Raw genomic sequence first — 12414 nt, 5'->3', positions numbered from 1 at the left:
TTAAAGACTTTTTTTTTTTGGTGGAGAATTTAATAGTTTTTTTTTAATGTAAAGTGGCTATTTTTTCTAAAAATGGTCGGCGGGCCACAGAAAAAATAAAAAGAGGGGGGGGGGGCACGAGTTGTGAAGACCTCTGGCTTACATAGTGAAAATTATTCTTGAATTGAATTTGCAATTTCTAGCGATGCCTAAGTAATTCGAGTCAAATTTCTTGCTTGTATGTCAAAAAGAAATGGTCAGTGTAGTAGTAATTTCCTGCGTGTAAGTCCACGGCTTATGCGTTTAAAAAAAAATAAAAAAAATCTGAAATTGTGTGGTTATACCCCCTCTGCTTATTGTCTTCAGCTTTCTTTTTAAGAAGGTTGGGGAAAAAAATATTTAAAAAAAATGAGAAATTTAATTGGAAAATATCAGATTGCTCGTAATTTCTAAAGAAAAATCATGACCGACTTCTAATCCTTAATATTTCATAATTGATTAGTAAAACTGCAGCATGAGGATCACGGGACATTTTTTTTCTCTAATCAATGCAAAGTGTACTCCACATCGTAGAATAAACGCAGGGAATTCCGTTATATAGTTCATTTTGGTTTGAATGTAAATGAGAAAATGTTAAGTTAGGCAATGTATTAGAACAAACTTCAAATAATTAGCCGTAAATAATGATCCGTGTTATATGTTATTTTGTACTACTCTGGAGCAAGAAAATTATTTCCTGCCTATAAAAATCTGAAAAAAACTTCAATTTCTTAGTGCGGATTATAGACAACTGCGTACTATTTGTAGCTTTTATTTCCTGAGAAGTTGCAATAGAAACATTTTAAATTAATCCAACGCAATTAACTATTGGCTACATTCGCCCGAATGTCAATCCCTCCAATGAAAACACGTGACCTTTTTTTCATTCCGTAAAATTTTATTTATGGTGATATGCATCCAGAAATTTGAATTTGCGAATTAAAATATGACATTTTTTTTTTTTTGTATGGAAGTAGTGAAATTACAGTGCTTTTCCTATTATTTTGAGTGAATGACAAATTTTGAGTGAGTTTTATTTTCTTTTTTTCCTCTGTGTTCAGGGAGTTTGGTGCACAGCTACTACACGCGAGACAAATCCAGCCGCCATATCTTCGGATTAATGGGATCTGCTACAATTCTAAGGAGAGACAAAACGGTGAGATATTCGTTTCTAAAAATTCCAATTTTTCAATAATTTCTTTTTTCCACCCTCAATTATATAACCCTCTCAACATCGCTAACGAGATATCTCGCCTTCTTCAAAAGTGTTCTATTTCAGCAATCGTAAACCTAGATTTCGTAAAGTTGGTTTCTCAATGGAACATATTTTCCTATACCTTTTATTTGCACCTACTGGAAATCGAAAAAAAGGCTATTTCTCAAAAAGAAGAAAAAAAAGTGGCATTTTATAAGCGGTTTAGGGATTTCTGCTATGCCACTTAAAGGGCGTTAAGAAAACGGTTAATGACAACAATACATTATTCTTAATCAAATGAAAACCACCAAGGAGACCTACCGCAGATTTTTTTTTTTTTTTTTTTTTTGTGGGGAGTACATAAAATCAGTTTACAGATAGTGATTTACGTTGTTCCTTGGGTTACCATTTTTTATATAGCTAGTTATAATTGTGAAATTTGAATGGAGATTTGATTTTTCAGAGGTTTTAAATTATGTTTTCGGGTGTTCATTTTGATTTTTGTATAGATAAGGATTTATAACTCTATTTTAGTTGAAAATATTGTTTAAATATTCTTTCATGTAGTGTGTGTGAAGATTTGTGTCGTTTATTCGTAAATTTTTTTTTTTATATAATTTACTGTGGAAGCATTGTGATTAACATTTATGAACTGAAAATTTGCTGCCATAGTCTAGGATTTTTAAATTTAGTAAAAGAAACAGCTTTGCCTTTATCCATTATAAAATATCTGCTCGATGTTAATACGAAATCTAAAGCTGCGACAGGCACATTGGGTGGGGAAAAAATAACGAGATTAATAAATATTGCTATGTACAGTCGGCCCCCCCCCCCCGTATTCGCGGTTTTTTTTTCTTTTATTGGAATTTTTTTTTCAATACTCAGACATCATCATTCATGTGTTTTGTTTACAAAATTTGAGTTGTGCATATTTAGAATGGCTCGCTAATGATATTACTGTCATCACCAGAGCCGTGGCAGCCCCCAAGAGAGAAACAGTCCTCTTGGGTTGGATTAACAATGTGCACTAAAGGATACAGCCACTTCTACAGAGCCAACTGAAGAGACTATAAAAGACATTGTCACGTTAGCGAAACAGGTGGGTGGAGAAGGGTTCAATGGTATGGATATAGAGGAAGTCGAACAGCTAAATTAATAGCAATTTAGAGGTGTTGACCGAGGAGAAATTAATGCAGGTTGACTGCTCCTGAAACTGAAGCGGTACCAGATGAAGATCAAGATAAAGAAGTAGAAGACAGGTTCACCATGAGTAACATAGCGGAAAGGCTTCTCAAGTTCAAATCAGCAATGGATTGTTTTCATAGCATAGATCCCCATATGTTACGCTCTTCAAATTTATAAAAATTGGTAGAGGAAGCCTTGTCATCATATTACAACATACTTGATGATATGAAGAAGACACGACAAACAGAAATCACAATGTTCTTTCAGAAAACATCGCCAACAATCGCTGCACCCTCTTTTACATTTCGTTCTATCCTCTGCGTCACCCTGTTCTTTCCCATGATGTTCAATAAACGAGATATACAAGAAGAAAACTATGGTTTCGGTTATTCGTGGATTTCCCGTATTCGCGGTCACCCCCGGAACGTAACCCCCGCGAATACGGGGGGGCCGACTGTACTTAACATTCTACAAATTAGTATAGAAATGTATTCGCTGATGCAATCTTATTGAAATGAGCTAGTGTATTGAAATAAGCTATTGCATAGCAGACTGGAGTATGGCATTTTACTGGCGAACCGTTGATCCTAGAGGTACACTTCAGAGGCACCGACATGGGGGGGGGGGGGCTGAAACGTGCTGGTCAGCACGTACGCAGAGAGGGAAGGTGTATTGCATTGTTTTATCAGAAATTATTGGGGGGGGGGGCTCAGCCTTTTTACAAAATTTATTATGGGAGGGGACCCAAATGACTTCAACCCCTAGGTTCCTGCGCATATGGTATACTTCCAATTAGGAAAAAGTTTCCAAATAACGTAGTACTCAATTTGCCATTCATGTTTCAATGGGTGGTATAGTTATCAAAATAAAAATAAAAATTAACTTTTTATGCAGAGAGTTCCCGCGTTCCTCAAAACCCTACTAGAAAGTTTTTGTCCTGTCTCTCCTGATGGCAAAAAAAAAAAACCCAAAAAAAAACCGTGTTTCTTAGTGCAATATTCGCAGAGATACTCGAAATAAACGGGGGAAAGTTGGGTAAAAGCAGCTCCAAATGCGGGAAAAACCTTTTATACTGTTTTTTCCCAAATGAACACAAACCTCTGTTATTCGAATATCTCAGTGAATATTGCACTTAAAAAACATGGATTTTTTTTTTCATAAAAAGAAACAGGGCTACAACTTTCTAATTGGGTTTTGGGATACACGGGAACTGTATAAAAAAAAAACTGATTTTTTTTTAACTTTAATAAGTATACAACCCCTTGAAACATGAATGACATCTTCTGAGCACTACACACGTTATTTGGAAACTTTTTCTAATCGCAAGTATACCTCTAGGATCAACGGTTCGCTAGTAAGATGTCATACCTCCCCCGTTTGCTATGCACCCTGTGTATACATATACACATATTATGGTAAATGTGATAAAGCTAGTGATTATGCATAATCACAGACAAATTTTATGTTTGATAAGTTTTTGGAATTTATCATATTACCTCCTCCTAACCAGATCATGGCCCGCCGCTCAGTCTCATCAAAGAGATTAAGCAGGTAGTCGAGGAAGACCTGGGCGGTGCTAGAAAAAATACCATATTTTCCGATGAAATACGTATAGTCCCCAGCTCGTATTAGCAAACATGAAAAATCATCAATGAATTATTTTAAATTTACCGGGCATTATGCTCAAAGTTTTGACTAGGTCAGCGCTACTCAAACTATGCGCCGTCGCCCTTTGTCAAGCATGAGGTTTTGGTCACGATCCCGACAAAGGTTTAACAAAGAAACTCTTTGAAAAACCGAATTTCCTGGGGAGCCGCTGCTAAGCGTTGATTAAGGGAACGGGGCGCCGCTCTGGTGGAAAAAGTTTTAATTCAGTTTTTATGGGAAAATACGTGTTGTGCACGTATCACGATACGAGCAAGACTGATACGTAACTTGTTGGATTGAAGTGATATTTTCATGATTTTTCCCATATTTATCAAACTTACCAACTTCATTTGGGAATTATGTATAATCGGTAAAAGTGATAAATGTGCAGTGAAATTTACAAACTTACCAAGACGAATGGTAATTATGCACAACCACCGATTTATCACATATACCGTATACACGCTGCCTGGCAGTCCAGTGGTTAGGGAGCTAGCCTCTAACTGTGCAGGTCTCGGTTCGAATACCGGTTCGGGCATGGATGTCTACCAACACTAGCAAATTCTCTGGACGGATCATGCTGATCCCTTGGGAATACGTGAGAGGCTCACATTATATGTATATATATGGCTTGATGTATACAAATTTATTGAGTTCAACTTATTCCCCAATCTTCATAGCCTTTCAACTAGATAGATTCAGAAATAAAAATCTGATTTTCGAGATGTAGTTTTTAATTAAAATTTCACAAATTAATGACAGTTCAATTTTTTTCCCCCATCTCATTATTAACTCCTGTGATCGGTTTTCCTGGCATTTTATTCTGATAACACGTGAAAATGCAATAACAATTTCGATAACGTAATCGGAAAAGGTGAAATCGCAGAATCATTGCAGTCGGCGGAAGAAAAAAAAAACCGAATCATAGAAACAATCACGGAATCGGGATACCGTGACGGTTGTAACCAAGAATCCAGAAAATTCCTGTTTCCGGAGGAACCCGTCATGGAAAAGGAGGGACGGGCCAATTTTCGAAATCCTATACATGTTCCTATATATTATCACGCCAAATTCTTATCGCCAAAGTGCGGCTTATGTTTGCCTTTTTGGCTTGAAAACCCATCCGTGGCTGTTCGGTTTTTTTTTTTTAAATCAGAAAAATATTTATTTCATATAATTATTATAAAAACGGCTTTTTGTGAAAGAAAATTTTGCTGCTGCATCGTGGCTTCAATATTTCATGCACTTCGCTGTTCGTCCAATGAATAACTGCGTACATCATTCTCCGCATGACTTCCACACACGAACATTCACCTCTAAGCTGTAATTAACGGCTTCTAGCCCTCTTTTTCTAGTGACTTTCCATATCCTAGGATGGTGGTGGTGAGATAAGGTAAGAATGTTCTCATGTTACAGTAGAAAGTTTCTCAACAAGACTGAATGAAATCTTCAATTATTTGCTGGATAACGAATTTTAAGTGTGTATGCGATTAATTTCGCTGCTTGATGTAGGCGTACACCTCCTAATACCCTGTGTATATTCGATTTACGGAGAAATTCACCGAAAATTCATCGACGGAAAAATCGCCACTGGGACGACCGCATGAATGATCGAGTGTGTAAGTAAACGTTTGAGTGACTATGAATGACTGAAGGAGTGATTGTATCAGTGACTCGCTCCCTCGCTTATTTGCTCGATCACCTGCTCGCTCACCAATTCCCTGACGCACTTGATCAATCACTAATTCACTGACTCCCTAGCTCCCCGATTCACTTGCTCCGTTTCCCCAGACTCGCTTGCTCCGCTCCCCCAGACTCACTTCAATCATCCACTGGTTCACTCACTACGTCAATGTGACAATAATTGTTTGTCGGTGAATTTTCCGCTCAAGAAATATTCATCTAAAAAAATTTTCCAAACCGCATTGGATCTATTAGAACGTGTTTTCCCGTTAGACACGTGCTCCATCGCACGAGTTTCTTTCGATTGGTTCCTTGATGCAACCACTTGGAACGGCCTCTGAGATTCCCTTCACCTCTTATTAAGCTCTCTCTCGCTCGCTCGGCATGGTGCCGGCGTGGATGGTCGACGTCGTAGTAAAAAAATTTGCGTAGACTTCGTCATGTTTGGGTTCATGTCTTCGGATACGTTTGCCAATAAGATGACGAGGAGGAGGATGGCGGGAAGTGCAAAGAACTCCCTTCGGCAAGTGGCGTGTGTGTGTGTATACACATGGGGGAACGAGGTCAAGTTGACGGTGTTGTCCGTTAAAGGATTTAACTTGGCTCGAAACTATAGGAAATCTTGCCATAGTCTCGAGAGCCAAAACTCAAGTCACCTGTTGCTAACCACCATTTTGATTTGGCAAATCCCCCAAACCTCTCAATGATTTAACTTGGCAGCGTTCTTCCCCTCCCCATCGTCTCTCACTTGACTTCACTAGAGTGTTGATAAGTTCTAGTGGAGATATCAAAGACACATGCCAGAGAGAGTTTGGTGTTTGTTGCCTCTATGCCCAATCACTGTCTGGTTGGTTGTTTGGCTGACTGTGGCTTCTAGTAGGGTCTAGGAGATATCGAAGATGACCTGGTCACTTATGACTCAAAAGTATGTTATTTTGCGGGGGGGGGGGGGAAACATTGGTTTCTTATTGGGAGAAGTAAATAAGGCAAATTGCAGTTTTCGTTCCTCACGAACAGAACTTTATTCCTCTCAACTTTGTTTTTTGCAAGTTGTCCTTGTTGTTTGTGTGGAACGATGCGAGAGTCAATCCTCAAACGTAGTATATAGTTCGGTGTAGCTGTTGTGGAAATTTATTTTTAGATAACATTCGTTGCCCAGCTTCTCTCTGTGAAAAGGACTCCTAAAATAACTACTCCTGTCGCAACCGTCACATTAAAAACAGTCACCTGATCTTGAGACTAATGTCATTCCCGTGCTCTCTTCTCGGTGCGGGGGAAAAAAAAAAAACAGGAATAGAGGACCGTTTTTTTTTTTCTTGTGCGGAATATTCCTCTGCTCTGCTGCTCTTAGTTCGTCATTTTAGCAACAACTTTTCTTCGTTTATTGCACGTATTAAATAGAATTCGGTGAACTGAAGAGACCCCAGAACTGTAAATACTGTACCTGTATATTACTAAGTTTCGGAAAGTAGTAGAAATGTTAAGTGCGTCTCTTAACCGAATGGAAACTCCGAATTACCGTAATTTCGTGCGTGTAGTCAGCAAGGGTGAATTTGCCACTTCGAAGGAAAAAATAAATTCAACCTTTAAACCACATTAATAGTCAGTGGCGTAGAATCGGCATATAAATATTACATGTACCGATGATGAAATCGTAAGAATTTTTTTCAAAAAAAAAAAAATTGTCTATATTTGCCACTCTCATCTATCCCTTTATTTGGCCGCGTTGCTCTCACAAGCACGGCATCAATTTCTTATATTTTTCAAATAAAGGCACTTATACAGGGTGCATAGGTAACAGGGCGTATGGTATTTTAATTGCGAACCGTTGATCCTAAAGGCGTACTCTCAACTGGAAAGAGTATCTAAATAACGTGTAGTAGGTACTCAGATATGCCATTCATGTTGCAAGTTTATATAGTTATTAAAATAAAAATTTTAACCTTTATACGGGGCAACCTGCTCTCAAGAACCTAATTACAAAGTTGTTGGCCTGTCTCTTCCCCCGATGCCAACCAACAAAAAAATTCCACGTTTCTAAGTGCTGCAATATTCGCTGAGATATTCGGGAAAAGGGGGTGGAGTTGGGGAAAAACAGCGTTAAATGCGGTTGAACCGTTTTACCCGCGTTTAATGCCTTTTTCCACCAAACTTTCCTTCGTATTTTGAATTTTAAATATCTTTGCGAATATTCCACTTTTGCAATATTCGTGTTGGAGGCTTTTTGCGCCCCAGCCCATTTACACGTGTCAAATGATCTGGTGAACTAAATTTTAAGTCGTCAAATACTACTTTAAAATACGTACGTTAAGGGCCGTTTTCGCGCCGTTTAGTTAAGGTGTCAAGTAGATAAACCGGATTCTATTTTTTCGGTAAAGTTGGCCCTATGCCCATGCGCCAGTAGACGTGGCCTCGTATTATCCAATGAGCATCGACTACTTGATTACCTATGTTGGGACAGTTTTTTGAGCACTTGACAACTCAAACTTTTTAGTTAACTACTAAACTTTTTTGACACATGTAAATAGGCCTTCAGTCTAAGGAGTGCATAAGCTGATAGACTCTTCGAACGGAAGGGGACGGGTGTGAACGCCCGAGGGTGTGTATATTGAACGGGGGAGGGGGGTTTAACGTCCACTTCTGCCTTCCCAGCTATGCCAATAATACGAGGTGGTTATAAATCAACTGACAGTACTTAGACTAGAGCACCCATTCTGATGGAGGTATTTTGATGAAACTCTCTCTCTTGGTATATATGGACTAGGGGGGAAGGGAAGATTTTTAATAAAGTTTCAATGAAATACGTCCACCACAACGGGCGCTACATAGGTCGGAGTAGTTAGTGTCAGTGTAATTAAAGTGGCTACTCCGACCCATGTAGCGCCCTTTGCGGTGGACGAATGTCATTGAAATTCGGTATATACGTTATTTAGACCATGGGGAAAATATAACGGCGATTAATAAAAAATAAAAGCCCCCTTTTTCTCCCCCGAGGTCCACATATCCTATATACCAAGAACATACCGAGTTTCATCAAAATATACCTCCATCAGAGGCCTGAGTAGTGCCCGTTTATTTATAGGTCTATCCACTTTGCACAATTGTTTTTTCACTGAACTGGGAAGGCCGCGATCGCTTCCCTTCCCTGTATCCGCTTATGAAGGAGGTGTGAGTACCACACTGACAGTTTTTGGAAGCCGTGCGGATCCCTTAGGGGCCATTCAAGTATTACGTAAGCAGATTTTCAGCCATTTTTGACGCCCCCCTTATCAGCAAAAGTCAGCAAAACACTGACCCCCCTCCCCCCCCCCTTGTCATCCAAAAGTCAGCAACTCCGAAATCCCCTCCTTCCCTCAATGCTGACGTAATACTTGAATGACCCCTTATACCGAGGAGACTTGCATACTTTCTCTTAATAGCAAATAAAAAAAATCTTGAAAAATCTTCTCACTGAAGGGTACAGTGGACCATGTTACGCTACTGCCTTTAAGCAGTATATCAATTTATTTTTAAAAATTCTTTGATTTCAATTATTAAAACTTTGCAAACAGATACAAAACGCAAATTGTTAAAAAAAAAATTGTTGTACAATGAATGCTATTTCAAGAATAGGTTCAGGATACGATAATAAAATTTAAAATTTCAAAATACCGTGTTATTTGGAATTTTTAAAACCACTCTTATACCTCGAACTAGTATTTAGGGGCCATTCAAGTATTACGTCAGCATCGGGGGGGGGGTTCCGGATTTGCTGAGTTTTGATGACGGGGGGGGGTGGAAAGGGGGATTTGAAGGTTGCTTACGTCATCAACCACCCCTTTTTGAAGATATGAAATATTCTAAGCTGCTGACGTGGGGGGGGGGGGGGTGTCAGTGTTTTGCTGACTTTTGCTGACAAGGGGAGGAGGGGATCAAAATGGCTCAAAATCTGCTTACGTAATACTTGAATGGCCCCTTAATAGAATATAGTTTGATTGTCAAAAGGAACTACTAAATTGCTAGTTTAAATTGCGCTGACTTCCTCCCCCCCCCCCCGAATACCCCTTTTATGGCCTTTAACGTAAACCCCACCCCCGTTGAGAACCATTGAAATATTTTATCCTATCATCGAATTTTTTGCCGGAATAGTGTTTGTTTTTAAACCACAAAAAAGTAACAAATATGGCATTTATTGTAGAGTATCCGTGATTTTTTTTATTTTTTATATCGCATTTTATAGTTCGCTAAATAATTGGTATCGAATCTCTCGAGTTACTTCAATATGAAATTGGTTAGCGGAGAAGCGCGTAAAAGCTGTTCTGGTTGTGAGAGAAAAGTGTTGAAATAATAATAAGTGACCAAAAAAAAACTGATGTCAGCCGTCGTTTGCGGTAAACACGTAAGTAACATCTGGCAACTGCCGGGGCAATCGTTCATTTCATTTTTTTCCCCCCTCGCGGGGCCCATACTTATCTCTGCTGGAATCGAGGTCTCCACCCAATATATCATCCTTCATATTGCGTATATATATATACACACACACATGAGCAAAGATTTCCAATTTCTTTTGAGATTCTTGTCCCATCTACGTTTTGATGGATCCAAAAATAGATATCGAGATATGGGCATGCGCGCGTCATGGGTACAAACATGTATTGTACGGAAGTGTGATAAGAGGGATTTTCTTTTTTTTTTGTGAAATATATAAAACTATGCACAGTTTCCAGCCCGGTTCAAAATACAGTCGAATACCGTTATAGCGAAAAAAAATCGCGTTTTAACGAACACTTTTCTAATCGCACCAGGTAAGTTTTACATAGGAACCATGCGAAATATCCTGGAATTTTTTTTTATAACGAAGTGATTTTTTTCCGGTTTCTTGGAGTTCGTTATAACGGGATTCAACTGCATTATCAATGCCTATTGTAATCTTTTGCCGAAATTTCTGAGTGCCGGGGAAGGGGTGAATTACAGGAGTAACAAAGAAAAACATTGTACACTGGCTTCCTAAAGTTATGCACGCGTTGGCTTGTATAACATGGCATGATTTTATTCTAGTCTCTCTGGATTGGGCAGCTAGTGGAACACGCGGTACTCGGGCGTACAGTCCCTTTATGTGGAGCCTTCGGCGCACAATACTGGCATTTATTGTGTTACCAAGCAGCATTGTAATTAGCTGCTCGCAAGATGTTAATGGTGCTCCCTGTGGGTAGGATGTAAATCTTTTTTTTAACGTTGAGAAAATAAATGCTCCTTCTCTCCCGGGAAACCCCTATACGGTCCAGGGTAAGCAACTTGTATATTGTCTTACCAAGTTATGCTGCAACGATGGGTATAACCCAATTGTGGAGGTCGCTCCGCTAGCAATTAACCGATTACGGAAGCAAGTCAATCAGCTGTCCGGAGATCTGTACCCGGTCGACCAATCGACCACCCGCTCTGATGCTCGGTATATCGCTCTGCCTAGCCAAGTGAAATTGACGAGCGACTTCCACAACGGGGGTTACATCCATGGCTGCGCCATCTTTTAGTGAGACAGTATTGTGCGCCGAAGACTCCACCTAAAGGGGCTGTACGCCCGAGTGTCACGTGTTTGCGTTTCACTAACCGTCTAATCCAGACGGGGTAAGATTTACGTGCCGCGTCATGTTATAAAGCCGTCGCGTGCCTAACTTTTCGAAGCCAGTGTACAATCATCTTTTTTCACATTGAAGGAGATGGAATAACCCTTACAACGGCAATTCCGAGATATATCGTCAAATTTGATCTGCTGGTCGCCCCGAAATATCTCGGGTTCTCAACACGCTTTCATTTCCAATGTGGCAGTTGTAATGAGGGTCAGGAAAATTTTAAAAACTGCTTAAAGGGTTAAATGACGTTTGTCGCGATGTGCGAACCGATCTCCCACCTGAAAAAGTCTCTCCGCAGAGCGCAGGTGGAACTTCAACACGATACATAAATAACATGAAAGCTCACGCATCTTTCCTATTCACTTTAAGATATGGAAACCAGATGGCAGCACCTTTAGCACAATAAATACTCATTACTCGGGCAACATAAAAACGTTAAGGCAGTGGTTTTCAAAGTGTGTGCCGCCCCAACCATTATCAGGGACACCGCTCTGAGCTGTCCTTATTAATGTGTGCCTATTCAATACCCTGAATAGTTACTTTGTTAGAATATTCTGGGGAGCCGCGGGTACATGGCGACTAGGCTAAGGAAGCCACAGAGACAAAATTTTGAGAACCACTTCGTTAGGGGTGATATATACACTTTCCGACTTGTACCAGTTTCTTAGAAATTCTCCAGTGAATGTTTACACGGTTAATGACAGGGGTGTATCAATTTGTTGGTAAACATCCCCTCAAGGAATGTTTACGAGGTGCGTTTAAGGTTACTTATCATAGATTGCTGAGAGACATGAGCGGATACAAGCTCCTCGAACCGGGGCGGGGGGGGGGGCGCAGGGAGGAATTTCCCAGGATGTGCACCTCCACCCTCCCTATGCCAAAAATACAATTTTTTCCACATAACGGAGGGAGGTAGGGTTGACCGCCCTCCTCTTGTACTGGGAGTAAAAGTACTCCCGCAGGATGTTTTTCTGGGGGAAAAAACAATAAAATCATAGAAACTGGGACAGGGACACACAGTACCTGCACCTCAGGTGGTAAAGGGGCGACAACGACAGGGAACTTCTCCCAGAAAAT

General features: G+C 39.9%; 1 protein-coding gene across 10 annotated transcripts in view; it reads left to right on the top strand.

The window, feature by feature from the left end:
- LOC149080948 (nuclear factor 1 X-type-like) overlaps positions 1-12414 on the top strand; it is an 85868-nt gene that overhangs the window by 15716 nt on the left and 57738 nt on the right. For all 10 annotated transcript variants that reach the window (XM_089237651.1, XM_089237648.1, XM_089237647.1 and 7 more), the window contains exon 2: positions 1080-1174. The gene's annotated coding sequence lies outside the window, so the exon portion shown is untranslated. The remainder of the gene's footprint in view (positions 1-1079; positions 1175-12414) is intronic.

Source organism: Pholcus phalangioides, unplaced genomic scaffold (genome assembly GCF_987345545.1).
Source record: "Pholcus phalangioides strain wild (caught in Gottingen) unplaced genomic scaffold, Ppha-v1.0 ptg000010l_1, whole genome shotgun sequence".
Lineage (NCBI taxonomy): Eukaryota > Metazoa > Arthropoda > Arachnida > Araneae > Pholcidae > Pholcus > Pholcus phalangioides.
Note: the sequence above shows the minus strand (reverse complement) of the source record. Positions and strands in the feature narration are given on the sequence as shown.